Source organism: Aotus nancymaae, unplaced genomic scaffold (genome assembly GCF_030222135.1).
Source record: "Aotus nancymaae isolate 86718 unplaced genomic scaffold, 86718_ANA_hifiasm-v0.15.2.pri h1tg000062l, whole genome shotgun sequence".
Classification (NCBI taxonomy): domain Eukaryota; kingdom Metazoa; phylum Chordata; class Mammalia; order Primates; family Aotidae; genus Aotus; species Aotus nancymaae.
In genome coordinates, this window is record NW_026988476.1 from 24,511,672 (window position 1) to 24,526,201 (window position 14,530).

The window sequence follows — 14,530 nt, forward strand, 5'->3', positions numbered from 1 at the left end:
GGCAATGAGGTGGGGGTGGGGATGGAGACAGCAAACCACCATGGCATGTATGTACCTATGAACAATCCTGCAGGATGCAGGATGTGCACATGTACCCCAGAGCCCAAATACAATAAAAAAAAAATGCTCTAGTGTGGGTGAGCTGAAGCCAAGCCCCATTTCTACTGTTTCATTTCCCTTATAAGATTTTACCTTCTTTATTCTTTTCTTTTTTCTTTCTTGAGACAGAATCTGGCTCTGTTGCCACGCTGGAGTGCAGTGGTGCAATCTCAGCTCACTGCCACCTCCACTTCTCAAGTTCAAGTGACTCTCATACCTCAGTCTCCCGAGTTGCTGGGACTACAAGTGTGTGCTACTATGCTCAGCTAATTTTTTTGTATTTTTAGTAGAGAAGGGGTTTCACCGTGTTGGCCAGGTTTGTCTCGAACTCCTGACATCAGGTGATCTGCTCACTTCAGCCTCCCAAACTGCTAGGATTATAGGTGTGAACCATCACACCTAGCCAAAAATAATATTTTAAAAATACTCAAAAACAACAGATAAGACTAGAGTCTACCAGCAGGTGTATTATAATATTTCTCTCTCCAGTCTCTCATTTTTATCAGCTACAAATCAAGGCAGGCCCAATTTGTAAAATAAGTGTTAGTTTTATTATCCCTGGCCTTATTATTTGTATCAAGTGCAGCAAAAATAATTACTTGCCACATAGGCTCGCTTTTAAATTGGCTTAGTTGGAACTTTTTCCATAAGGAATCTCAGATGAGACTTTTTAAAGCCTTGAGTAGGCTGGGCTGCAAATACCTGTATTAACTGGGTGAATTCCTCTCCTCTGGACATCCTAAGATAATTTGGAGCTTCTGGGCCTGTTAGAAAGTGACATTCGTGGTTGGGTGCAGTGGCTCACACTTGTAATCCTAGCACTTTGGGAAGCCGAGATGGGTGGATTACTTGAGCCCAGGAGTTCAAGAGCAACATGGGCAACATGGCGAAACTCTCTCTACAAAAATTACAAAAAAATCAGTGGGGCATAGTGGTGTGCACCTGTGGTCCCAGCTACTTAGGAGGCTGAAGTGGGAGAATCGCTTGAGCCTGGGAGGCAGAGGTTGCAGCTAGCCAAGATCAGACTACTTTACTCCAGCCTGGGCGACAGAGTAAGACAGTGTCTCAAAATAAATAAACAAAATATAATAAAAAGAAAGTGACATTCTGTACTTACCACGAGTTGGGAACCCTTTATAGGGACTGCATAAACTATGACACCAGTTTTCCTAAGGGGCTTTTATGAGCTCTATAAGTTAACTTTGATTCCCTAAAGCGGTCTATTTATATTTGAAAGCATGTCATTTCAGTGAAAGCCTTGGTAAAATAACCAGTGTTTCCATTTATGTTCTGTTATGAAAGAAACAGATTCTTATTGCAATTATGCAAATAACTATATTGCCATAAGTTAAGAATACTCAGGAAGAGTTTCCAAATTCTGGAGAAATTAGATAGGAAGAAATATGCTCCAAATTTTGTTCACAGGATTATACCTTACTCAATTGTTAAAAGCTGTAAAAAGCTCAAAAGAAAAAAAAAGTTTTCTTGACTCTGAAAAACAAAAGGATCAGCAACATTTCAAGCAAAAAGTCATAAAATGATTGTTTTAATCTTTTATTAGTTCAATCCACGTAATTAACTTCTGTTCTGCTCGATATTTGACACCTTAGCTCTCCAAGAGAGCCCTGGAAGTTTTTCCCTCTATTTTAATGACCCAGTCTCCAAAGTTATCAGAGACCTATATTTAAAAGTATCCATCAGTCTTATAGCTGATTATAAACTGCCTTTTGAAAAGGATCAAAACAAGACAACAAGCCAAGTGAGGTGGCTCAAGCCTGCAATCCCAGCACTTTGGGAGGCCGAAGCGGCCAGAGGCTATAGAAAGTTATGTATTGACAAGAAGTCCAAATTGATGGAAATGTGATTTATTGTATGGGAGGTGTGAAATGAATATAGACTATCTGAACTCAGTCTATAGAATATATTTAATCAGAAAAAATACGCATGTCTATTTACAATGAGGCTTGGGAATGCCATTCTGCTTGGGTTATTGTAGGGTAAGGGGCAAGTTCTAGAATGTTTTCCGGCACTTTTCTGCCATGGAAATAGCCCTAGGTCACCTCTGTGGCAAACTCAAGAATCCATCAGTATTAAGCTATGTTGAGGTCACCGAAATATGCTTTATCTTATGAAAAGATTTGACGTAAGACAAGATCAGGGTAGAAAAGGAAGGAGTAGTCTAATTAAAAACTGGGGAAAGATCAGAAGTAGATTAATGATTTCTGGCTTGAATTTTTTAAAGTTCTTCATTCTCTGAATTAGCGGCCTTGCTAGTATGTTTATAACGTCAATCTGAAATAATTTTGAAGATCAGCGTCCAGTTAAGAGTTTATTCAAGTGCAAGGAATGAGGGTAGCAGGCTGTCCATGGACACAGACACAAAAGAATGGAGATTAGTTTTGTTTGTCTAGGCAAAAATGGACATGCTGAACAGAATTATAACATGTTCCATAGAAAGGCTAACATACAGACACAAGATTTGATTGGCTATTACTGATTACACTCTAAAGGGGTTCCTTAACATTCTATTGGAAAGAGGTAACAATCACAAGGGTGTCTATCTCCAACATCATTTAGTCTAGGTTTGAATGAAGAATAGGGAGTCTGGTTAATGTATAACAACTCAACACAAAGGTCAAGAAGCAACAGGCATGCACCAGAGAAGAAAAAGAGCTGTGTTATGCGACTCAGTTTCCAGGGCTGAACTTTTCCCCTTGGCATAATTAATTTGTAAATCCTGAAATTTTCTTTTCTTTTCACACCATTCTTTACGTTTTCCCACACATTCATTAGTTCAACAAATAGTTGTTGTTTTGTTTTGTTTTTGTTTTGTTTTTTGTTTTTGAGATAAGAAAGTGTCACCCAAGCTGGAGTGCAGTGGTGTGACCTCGGCTCACTGCAACCTTTGCCTCCTGGACTCAAGTGATCCTCCCACCTCAGCCTCCTGAGTAGCTGGGATTACAGGCATGTGCCACCACTCTTGGCTAATTTTTTGTATTTTTAGTAGAGACAGGGTTTCACCATGTTGCCCAGGCTGGTCTTGAACTTGTGAGCTCAAGTGATCCACCTGTGTTGGCCTCCCAAAGTGCTGGGATTGCAGGCATGAGCCACTGTGCTAGGCCAACAAACAGTTTCTGAGGGCCTATTATGTATCCTTCCTAGGTGCTAAGGTTCAAAGCCCTTTTCTCCTGGAAGTAACATTCTAATGGGAACAAGGAAGTGACAGACAAGAGCATAACAAACAATATTGCATGTTAGAAGATGATTAGTGTTATGGGAGAAAAAATAGAAAAGGGGAGGTTGGGAGTACAAAGGAGGAGGGATTCACAATTTCAAATAGGATAGTTGAGTCCTCACCAGGAAGGTCATGTCTGAGCAAATATTTGAAACTGAGAATAAAAAAGAGGGACTGGGTGCAGCACCTCATGCCTGTAATTCCAACACTTAGGGAGGCCAAGGCAGCAGGATCCCTTGAGTCCATGTGTTCGAGATCAGCTGGGCAACATTGTTAGACCCCATCTCTACAAAAAAATGAACAAAATTATGTGAGCATGGTGGTGTGTGCCTGTAGTTCCAACTACTTGGGAGGCTGAGGTGGGAGGATCGCTTTACCCCAGGAGGTCAAGGCTGCTTGCAGTGAGCCAAGACTGTGCCACTGTACTCCAGCCTGAGTGACAGAGCAAGACCCTGCCTCAAAAAAAAAAAAAAAAAAAAAAAAAGAGAGAGAGAGAGAGATTTTGAAACTGTGGGAATTAGCCATGTGGATATCTGGAGGACCATCCTATGCAGAGGGACCTGCACTGCAAGGGTCAAGAGGCAGAAGCATGTATGTTGTTTTAGGGGACAAGAAGGCAGTCAAATGACTGGAGCGGAATGAGCTGGGGGTGAGTTGTAGGACATGAGGTCATATAGAGATTGGAGGGCTAGATCAAGTAGGGCTTCCTTAAATGTTCATAAGAGTTTGCCCACCCTAGGGTTATGGGGATGGCTGAACACATCCCACCTGACACTGGACAGGTGAGATCGACAGCAGTTTATTCGTCTTTTATACTTCCAGCCCAAGGGAACAGGACACAGCATGGCCCAAGGGTGCTGCACTTGGGAACAGAATGAACAATCAGAAGCTGTGGAAGGTAGGCTTTGTAGTGGGTGGGGTACTCAGGAGGGTGGGATACTCCCAAAGGAGTTCAGGGAATGCCACCCCCAAATATGATGCTTTGGTATGCCGATTACTTTGAACTGAGGACACATGGGGAGCAAGGGTTACAGGCAGAGGCTTTCTTTGAGCATCCCCCGATCTGCCTGAAGATGAATCCTGCAAAAGGAATTTGATTGTCATGAATCCCCTTTCTGGGAATCTTATTAACCATATCAACCAGGGAAGATGAGCTTGGATTGCGGGAGAGGAGACTAGAGGTTGACCCATCCCCAGACAGATTATCACCTATTTTTTTGAAGGCTGCTTTAAGACAACTTTTATTACCCAAGTGACTTTTTATCTGTATAACAAGACAACCTTTATTCAGCAACATTTCCTCCCCTCGCTTTTCCATAACTTGTGTCACCACCCTGCCTCGGAAGCCCAGAACCCCTATTCCTTTCTGTAGCTCAGGGTGCTGTATAAGCTTCACTCATCTGACCATACTTTGAGTCTCAGATTTTGTGCGATTCTCATGCATACATCCATGACTAAATATGGCTTTTCTCCTGTTAATCTGTCGTGTGTCAATTTAATTTTAGCCCAGCTGAAGAACCTAGAAGGGTAAAAGGAAGCTATTTTTCCCTCCCCTATAGCTCTTTGTTTCCTGCAGGAGGATGTGATGGGCTTATTTGGATAATTCTGTGGGGTGGCAGGGAACTGACACCCACTACTCACGGATAAGCAGGCACTGTGCCTGGTCCTTCTGATAAGGAGGGCTGTTTGGCTAGGGGACTTTATCCATGGGAACAGAGTAGGGAAAGGGACTTGAGGTTAAGCCATTCCCAATTTCACCAGTTGTCAAAGTAGTACATAATATTAGACCTTAACTTCAGGACTTGCACCACAGGAAGTCAAAACCTGTAGAATGACTAGAGGACATCCAAGTTTTCTAGTTATTTTTTTTCTCTTTTACTGTCTGACTCTGACTGAAGCAGGCTGAATCAGAGAAGCAGACTCAGACAGCAGAGCAGAGACTTTGAAAACTGAGCTGCCCTTCTGTATCTTGATTGTGACTACAGTTACACGACCTCTATACATCTGCAAAAACTCCTATCTGTACACGGCGAACATGGTGAACATTACTGTATATAAATGAAAAATTAAATTTTAAATACTTTTTTGTTTGAGAGGGAGTCTTCTTTGTCACCCAGGCTGGAGTGCAGTGGCACGATCTTGGCTCCCTGCAACCTCTGCCTCCTTGGTTCAAGCGATTCTCCTGCCTCAGCCTCCCGAGTAGTTGAGACTACAGGCACATGCCACCATACCCAGCTAATTTTTGTATTTTTAGTAGAGACGAGGTTTCACTGTATTGACCAGGCTGGTCTCAAACTCCTGACTTTGTGATCCCCCAGCCTCAGCATCCCAAAGTGCTGGGATTACAGGCATGAGCCACCGCGCTCAGCCTTAAATAAGTATTTTTTAAAAAGAAAAAGAATAGCCTGTGGAGAGCAGAGGCAGAAGGACACTATTCAGGAGGCTACTGTGGTAACCCAGGAAAAAACATACCTGGACCACGGTGGAAACAGTGATTTGGTGAGAAGTGCCCAGGACCAATAGAATTTTTTGTAACAGGGTTTCTCAACCTCAGCAATATTGACATTGGATAATTGGATAGTTTTTTGTTGTGAGTAGGCTGCGCTATGAATTGTAGGATGTTTAGCAGCATTCCTGGCCTCCACCCACTAGAGAGGTCAGTAGCAACTTCCTAGTTGTGACAAACAAAAATGTCTCCAGACATTGCCAAATGTTGAAGTGGCAGGGAGGAACGCTCCCAGCTGAGAACCACTGTTCTAGATGAATGTCCTAAGCTTTGGGTCACAGACTAAATACCACATTAATCATCAGTGTCAGCTTAGTTGGAGCAGGCTTCAGGTAGCCTTCTACCACTTCATAGGTATAGACAATAGAAACCCAACATCTAAAACCAGGAGAACTTCAGGGACTTGGAAGTTCAGTGGGCTATAAAGAGTTAAGCTGTTAGGTTCTGCCAAAGTACTGTAAGATTTTTCAGTTTCTGTCATCTATGACCTGATATCAAAATTGCACATTGAGTTCCATTTGCCAGTTTCTCAAAGTTTGAAACTCAAAGTGAGGACACTTTTTATATTTCTACCTATTGATATTTCCAAATTGAGATAAATCTGACCTTCCAGGAAAGAATGTGGACTATAGAAAAACCATATGAATGAAAGGTTTGGCAGCTCCAGCAAATACATAAGGGAGATTATAACTTTCAAAAACATGTTAATATTTATTGCATTTCTTGGCCAGGCGCAGTGGCTCACACCTATAATTCCAGCACTTTGGGAGGCCAAGGAGGGTGGATCACCTGAGATCCGGAGTTCAAGACCAGCCTGGCTAACATGGTGAAACCCCACCTCTACTAAAAATACAAAAATTAGCCAGGCGTGGTGGTGTGCACCGGTAGTCCCAGCTACTTGGGAGGCTGAGGCAGGAGAATCGCCTGAACCCAAGAGGGGGAGGTTGCAGTGACCCGAGATCATACCATTGCACTCCAGCCTGAGCGACAGAGTGAGACTCTGTCTCAAAAAAAAAAAAAAAAAAATCACGTTTCTTTTATGAGGGCTTCTCCTTGGTCAGTCAGAAGTATCTATCAGCATCAAAGAATAAGTAGAACTGTGATGTCAGAAATTAAAAAGAAAAAGCAGCTTTTGACTTCTAAAATAAGATGTTTGAATCTCAAGAAACACAGTCATCTTGAAAAAGCCAGACACTACCAAGAAAGAAAGCCTTTATAAATTTTTAAAGTTCAGTTAACATTTCAAAATCGAGACCTTGGCAACAGTAAGAGTGGTATTTAACGTATGCCATGCAGCAGGGAAAGTGAGGCTATGACATGAGGAAAGTACCTGCCGAGTGGGAAGGAAGGCAAGTCTTCTGCTTCTGATCTGCTGGAATGGAGTGTGGGGAGGAGAAAGGGCTACAGCAAGTGCCAGATCGTATCCACCCATTCTGGCTTTCCCCTTGGTGAAATGGCCACATATGCAAAGCAGCTCCTAAAGGCTGAAGGAGCAGAGAGACCAAAGAAGGAGCCAGACAAATCCAGTTTGTTGGTTTTGTGTGATTTATTAGGGAAACACAGAAATGTTATCTTGGGCAGCTGCAAGACAATTAGATCTCTGCACTACAACACCCCAGACCCAGGGCTTGTATCTTGGGAAAAGAGCATATGTGCTCTGGTAGGAACGTGTAGGTGGCTATGGGTGTCAGAGCAGAGCCTATGATTTCTGCAGCAACGAGGGTTGTTTTGGAGGAAACTTACAATGAATGGGTGTTCCTGTTAGAGAAACACCTGCTTTCCAGGCCTCTGGTTTAATAAAGCGTGGCCAGAGGGACTCCATCTTGAGTGAGTAGCTAAGCACTCACAAGGCACCTGTAAGGTTAATACTTCTGGTCTGAAAATAGCCACAACCCAAGCTGACCATCACTTATAATTGCAGAATATTTATAACCATACAGAGCATCTTCCACAAAGCCTTCAGAATGTCCAGATGTCTTAAGAGTGCACCCTACTTTACTTAAAGATACCATTAATGAGGAAACTTAGGTTGAAGGATTAATGGTCATCTGTAACACCAATAGCCCCTACCTTTAGCCAGCATATCTGCATGTTCCAAGTTTATTATTGCTCCTTGTAGTTTCTTATGTATAGAGGAACAAAGGATGGAGTGTTTCTTCTCCTGCTGAAGACTTCTACTTTGTAACAGAGTAGTTTCTAATAAACTTGCTTATTTCACTGTTCTCTTTGACTTGCCTCAAAATCTTTCCTACACGAGATCCAAGAACCTACTCTTGGGATCTGGATTGGGACCGTCTTTTCCAGCAATGTTTCTACATAAAGAGCAATACATCAATGAGACATTTTGAAGGTATTCTCAACTCAGGGTTAGTCAGAAGTTACATGACAGATTAGCATTTAAAATACAGTCACTTGGCTGGGCTTGGTAGCTCACTCCTGTAATCCCATCACTATAAGAGGCCGAGGCAAGAGAATCGCTTAAGCCCAGTAGGTTGAGGCTGCAGTGAGCCGTTATCACACCACTGTACTCCAGCCTGGGTGAAAGAGCGAGACCCTGTCTCAGAAAATAAAATAAAGTCAGTTTTGTCTCCACCTCCCTCCAGACTGGAATATTGGGTAGGCGGGTGATTGTAGTGGAAGCATCCAAATACATGGGGTATTGGGGCTGGGGCAGTGGCTCAGGCCTGTAATCCCAGCACTTTGGGAGACTGAGGCAGGTGGATCGCTTGAGGTCAGGAATTTGAGACTAGCATGGCCAACGTTGTGAAACCCCATTTCTACCAAAAATTCAGAAATTAGCTGGGTGTGGTGGCGGGTGCCTGTAGTCCCAGCTACTTGGGAGGCTGAGGCAGGAGAATCTCTTAAACTCGGGAGGCAGAGGTTGCAGTGAGCTGAGACTGCGCCACTGCACACCAGCCTGGGCAACAGAACAAGACTTCATCTCCAAAAATAAAAAATTACAAAATTAAAAAACAAATAGGTGGGGTACTGGAGAAACTGAAGAGATTGGAGGTGGTAGTCCACTTTCCCTCTAGGAAAGGAGAGGCCTTGCATTTGGCTTCACACCATGGTGCTAGAGCAATGGTGTTCGGTGGCAGAGGTATTCTGACTGGGTATCCTGAGATAACTGTTGGTTCTCACTAGCCCGCATATGACATACGCAAGAATCTACATGTTTACCTATTCCCCCAGTAAGTAACATTGGAGATGGTGAGCAGTCTGGTGAACTAGTAGAGCTAAGGAGCCATAGTTTATGAGGGTTTTACAATCACAGGTAAATGGCTAGAACCCTGGATCTCTGCAGTGAGGGCTAGCCTGGTACCACAAAAAGCCAGATTAAACCTGCTTCACCTTAGTGAGGACCTACAGGTGTCATGCAGAGCTGAGGTCTTATTTTCCTGACCCCCGCCATCAGGTCATATGAATACCTCGTACAATCAGATATTGTCTTCGGAAGAATCAAGAGAAGAGAGAGGAGAGACTAAAAATTTTCTTGAATCTGACCAGTTTCCTAAAAGGAGCAATTAAACTTGAAGAGTCTAAGATACTTTTTTGTTTTTAGATGGAGTCTTGCTCTGTCAGCCAGGCTGGAGTGCAGTGACACAATCTTGGCTCACTGCAACCTCAACCTCCCGGGTTCAGGCAATTCTCCTGCCTCCACCTCCCGAGTTGCTGGGATCACAGGCACCCACCACCAAGCCAGCCTAATTTTTGTATTTTTAGTAGAGACAGGGTTTCACCATGTTGGCAAGGCTGGCCTCGAACTCCTGACCTCAGGTGATCCGCCCACCTCAGCCTCACAAAGTGTTGGGACTACAGGCGTGAGCCACCATGCCTGGCCTAATACACTTTTTATTGATAAATTTAAGCTCACATTGTCTTCTCTTTTTACCCTGTCTAATACTTGGAGGGGTTGGAGTGGTTCTTTCTTTTTATTCTTTTTTGAGACAGGGTCTTGCTGTTTTCTTTTTTTTTTCTTTTTTTCTTTCTTTTTTTTTTCGAGACAGTGTCTTTCTGTGTCACCCAGGCTGGAGTGCAGTGGCACAATCACAGCTCACTGCAGCCTCAACCTCCCTGGCTCAAGCAATCCTCCTGCCTCACCCAGTTAATTTTTCAATTTCTTATAGAGACAGGGTCCCACTATGTTGCTCATGCTGGTCTCAATTCCTGGGCTCAAGCCATCTGCCTGCCTTGGCCTCCCAAAATGCTGGGACTACAGGCATGAGCCACCACGCTGGGTCTAGGGTGGGGTTTCAAGCAAAACTAGATCAGTTAGAGACAATAAAGAACTGTTATTCTTCCTGCTCATCTGAGAGTCAAACTTTTTTTTAAAAAAACCCTAATATAGATACTTTGTGCTTCCAAATAATCTCATGGAGAAAAGCTTCTTTCATTCCTTTATTAATTCAGTAATGTGACTACCCCACATCTGCTAGGTACTGGTGGCACAAACATTAATTAGGTGTCATTCCTGTGCTCAGAGAGCTGGGTACCTAGCAGGCTAAATACATGAGTGAGCAGAGGCTCACACCAGAAATAGGAGGGCTCCCATACAATCACGTACTGGTTGCTTTGGAAGAGGCATCTCCGCAAGGGTTTGGAAGCATACAGGAAGGCTTGCTGGAGAAGGGAGCTTCAGAACTGAGTCCTTAAAGGTAACTAAAAGTTAGCCAGGAGAAGGACGGGGAGGAAAGAAGAAGGGCTTTCCAGACAAGGGAAGAAATATGCACGGCCAATTCTGGGATCTGCAAATGGCTCATTTCACTAAATTAAAGATTGGTGTCCTCTTCCCCCTCCCCAATCCCCAAATTTTAATCTCTCTGAAGTCAGGACACACCTAATAATCTATGGCATCTTACAATTTTTAATCTTGGTGATAGATAAAGTAAAGGTGCAGGTTAAAATATGCTAGTGTAAACCAAGTTTAAGTTTGCCTGGGCCCTTTTTATGGCCTTATGCTTAATTTTGTCATTGCAATTTTATGTTCACCTTCTTGGAATGGCACTCAAAGAGTATGAGCTTCAGGCCTTGAAAATCTCCATCTGTAATATCGCTAGCGTGTTTTAGAAGATTGGTGATTCAGTGGGGCTAAGATTAGTGTTTGTAAGGAGGAGAGGATGAGGGAAGGGGAACAAGGATGAATGGCGAGAGACTGGAGATTTAGAATCCAATTTTAGTGAAAGGTAGACATCCATTTTTCTTGGGGAAGAAGGCAGAAACCTCAACTCCTGCCTCTCTCCCACATGCCATGTCCAATCTAGCATTAAGTCTTATATACTTCTATGACAGCGACACTTACTTCTCTTTTAATTTTTTCCTCCATCTTTAAGTAATAGGACTCTCTAGTGTAGACAAGCACATGACTATCTTGAACAAAGACTGTGTTTTCCAGCATTGCTTGCAGGTAAATGTGGGCATGATGATGAATTTGGATGTATGATGTGTCCCTAGAGTATCCTTAAATAGAAATGGTGTCTCATTTTCCCTCCCTTTCCTCCTCCCTGCTAACAGGAATATGAACCTGATGGCTGGAGCTGGAGCAGCCATCTTGGATCATGAGGTGATTGTAGGAATGGGAGCCGCAAATGGTAGAGAGAAATAGAAACCTGGGTCCCTTGCACTGTGCAGCACTACATTGGCCCTGTATTGCCTACCTCTGGACTTTCACTTGAGAGAGAAATACACTTTTATGGTCATTAAGATACTATTTTTGTTGATTTTCTGTCACTCACAAAATCATTTCCAATTAATAATTCACTTTGCTGCAATTCCTGATGACTTTGCTAATCAGAGGTAGCAATATTTCTTGCCTGGCCTTTCGAAAGAATCTATTAATTAATGTCCCTATATTCACTCATATCTGCCTCAGCCTCTTTCCAATTAGTTTTGCATACAATAACCAAAGTGATTGCTACAAAATGCAAATAGGTTGTCACACATACCCCCTTCAATCTTGTCAGTGGATTCTCATTGTTCTTAGTGTAAATTTCTGTAGTTAAAATGGCATGATTCCTGTATGGTCTGGGCCTTACCTATCTCTCCATCTTCATCACATACCCTGTTCCTTCTCACTCACTATGCTTTAGCCATACCAGTATTTCAGTTCTCACCTCAGGGCCTTTGCATGTTCTGTAGCTTTTGCGCTAAATGCTCTTCCTCTCCTCCTGTTCTTTTGCCTTTCTCTCAACTATCTGTTCTTCCGGGAAGGTTTCCTTGTTCTACATTATATCCTCCTCATTTTCCCCATTATATGCTCTCACAACTGCATGTTTCTCTCTCTGTCTCTCTCTCTCTGTCTCTCTCTCTCTCTCTCTCTCTTTCTCTCTCTCTCTCTCTCTGAGATGGAGTCTCCCTTTGTCACCCAGGCTGGAGTGCAGTGATGCAGTGAGTCGAGACTCACCTCCACCTCCCAGGTTCAAGCGGTTCTCGAGCCTCCTGAGTAGTTGTGACTACAGGCATGCACCACCACAGCTGGCTAATGTTTGTATTTTTCGTAGAAGCCGCGTTTTGCCATATTTCCCGGGCTGGTCTCAAACACCTGGCTTCAAGTGATTGGCCTGCCTCAGCGTCCCAAAGGGCTGGGATTACAAACATGAGCGACCGTGCCTGGCTGCCCATATTTCTCTTTTTAACAACACGTATCATAATTCTGCCTTTATATTTTGTTCATGATTCTTTGGTTAACATTTATCTCTTCCCTGAGATACTAAGCTCCGTAAAAACGGGGATATGTCATTTTTTGATTATCATTGTATCCCTAATTGCTTTCTAGAGTGTCTAGAACATATCTGACACTCCATATAACATTTTCTGAATGAGTAAATGAGGGAAAATTAGAAGTCGAGTCATGTAGAACTGGGCATGCCACACAAGGACCTTGGACCTTTGTCCTCAAGGAAATATAACATGACAATCAAGGGTTTTTGGCAATGGAGTAAAGTACATGCTGTGGAAAAATCATTTTCACTATCACTGTGCAGAATACATTGGAAAATCTATGCTGAAACTAGAGAGACAAGTTTCAGTGGCCCTAGCAGATATCCCAGTGGGAAATGATAAAGACTCTAGTTAAGTTTGTATTAGTTCTTGCTCTTTTTGAGAATTCTTCAAAGTAAATCAGTTTGGGTCTCAGTTTTCTCTGCTGCTGGTTTGGGATTTGGCTTTCATATATTGGTTAGTGAATTATCCTTATTCATCGTCCCAATATGTTGCTGCTCTTTTATATTTCCTGTTCTTGTTTTGTAATTTACATTTTTAATCTCTTTACTGTAGTTCTGGTGGACTTGAGGAGGAAGAAAAATTCAATGTATGTGTTTAATGTCACTTTAACTTGGAACTTCCTACATTTTCATTTCATTGTAGAAATTCTTGTTGTTGTTGTTGCAATAAAACTGCCTTTTGGATTGGCTAATATTTTTGTTAACTGACAATCTCAAATGATGGCAAACTGTGGATGAAAGAGTGGGAATACAAATTGGTACATTTCTGGAGAGCAGTATTTCTACAAAGTCTTTAAAAATGTACATTTTTTTTTTTTTTTTTACCATAGTTCCATCTCTAGTAATTTATCCTAGGGAAATACTTTAGCTGTAGGGATGTTCATTGCAGTGTTGTTTATAGCAATGAAAAATTGTCCAACGATTGAGGGCTGATTAAACTGTATACTTTCACAAGTCAGGTACATAGTAATTAAAAATTGTATTGTAGAAGTAAGCTTCTCAAACAGTGCTGCTCCAGAGAATACGTGGTCATTTGTTAAGGAATATATGAGGCCATAGGATAAACTTAGTTCATCTTTCTCAAGCACAAATTTTATTGGTGACTTAGGAGGGTGACAGAGGCTACCAGTTACCTATCCCAGTGTCCATCCTCTCTTTCTTCCTCAGTAACAAAACTCTGATTTGTAGCAGGATGTGTTGCTGCTTACAAATAGTAAGAGTACATATCCCCATTCTCTGATGTAGATAGATGTGGCTTTAGGATTACATGCAAACCAATGAGGTGTCAATGAGGTGTTACGAAATCTTTTAGGGAGGCCACCTCAATGGAGCTGACTCATGGGGTTGAGACGAGGGAGTGGGCATTTAGCTACTTTCTGTACTTTTTAAAAAGCTTCTGTGTGGTAAAAAAAAAAAAAAAATTAATTATTCTTAAAGTGGAAACGAATACAGGTTCAAATGTTTGGCTAATTCTAACTTGAGGAGTATAAGAAGAGGAGAAAAAGAGGAGGGTGTGGGAGGAAGCGGATGTTTTATTTCTAAGAGAATCTTGGATAAGCTGATTTTCCTCTACGACTAAGTCCAATCTGAAAAGGCTGACAAGTCTTGTATAAATTGCTTGTGGTAGAGCCTCCTTTTTTGTGTTTTCACTGTGCCTATAGTTATTTCATTTTGTAGAACCCAAGATGCCCGCCCTCCTCCTCCCCCTCCTCCCCCCTCCTCCCTCTCCACCTCCTCCCCCCTCCTCCCTCTCCACCTCCTCCCCCTCCTTCCAAATTTGCCTAAGATAGAATGCTTAGGGTTTCAGGATTTAGAAACGGTGCACGTAGATTTCAGACTGCGCCTCTCTCTGATTTCAGAAAACTTGCATTGCCCAAGGCCGGGACAGAGTCGGCCCTCAGCTCTATTTAGAATTTGCCGACAGAACGGCAATGACCACCGGGCCAGAGCGCCTAAGACGCCCGCTGGGTA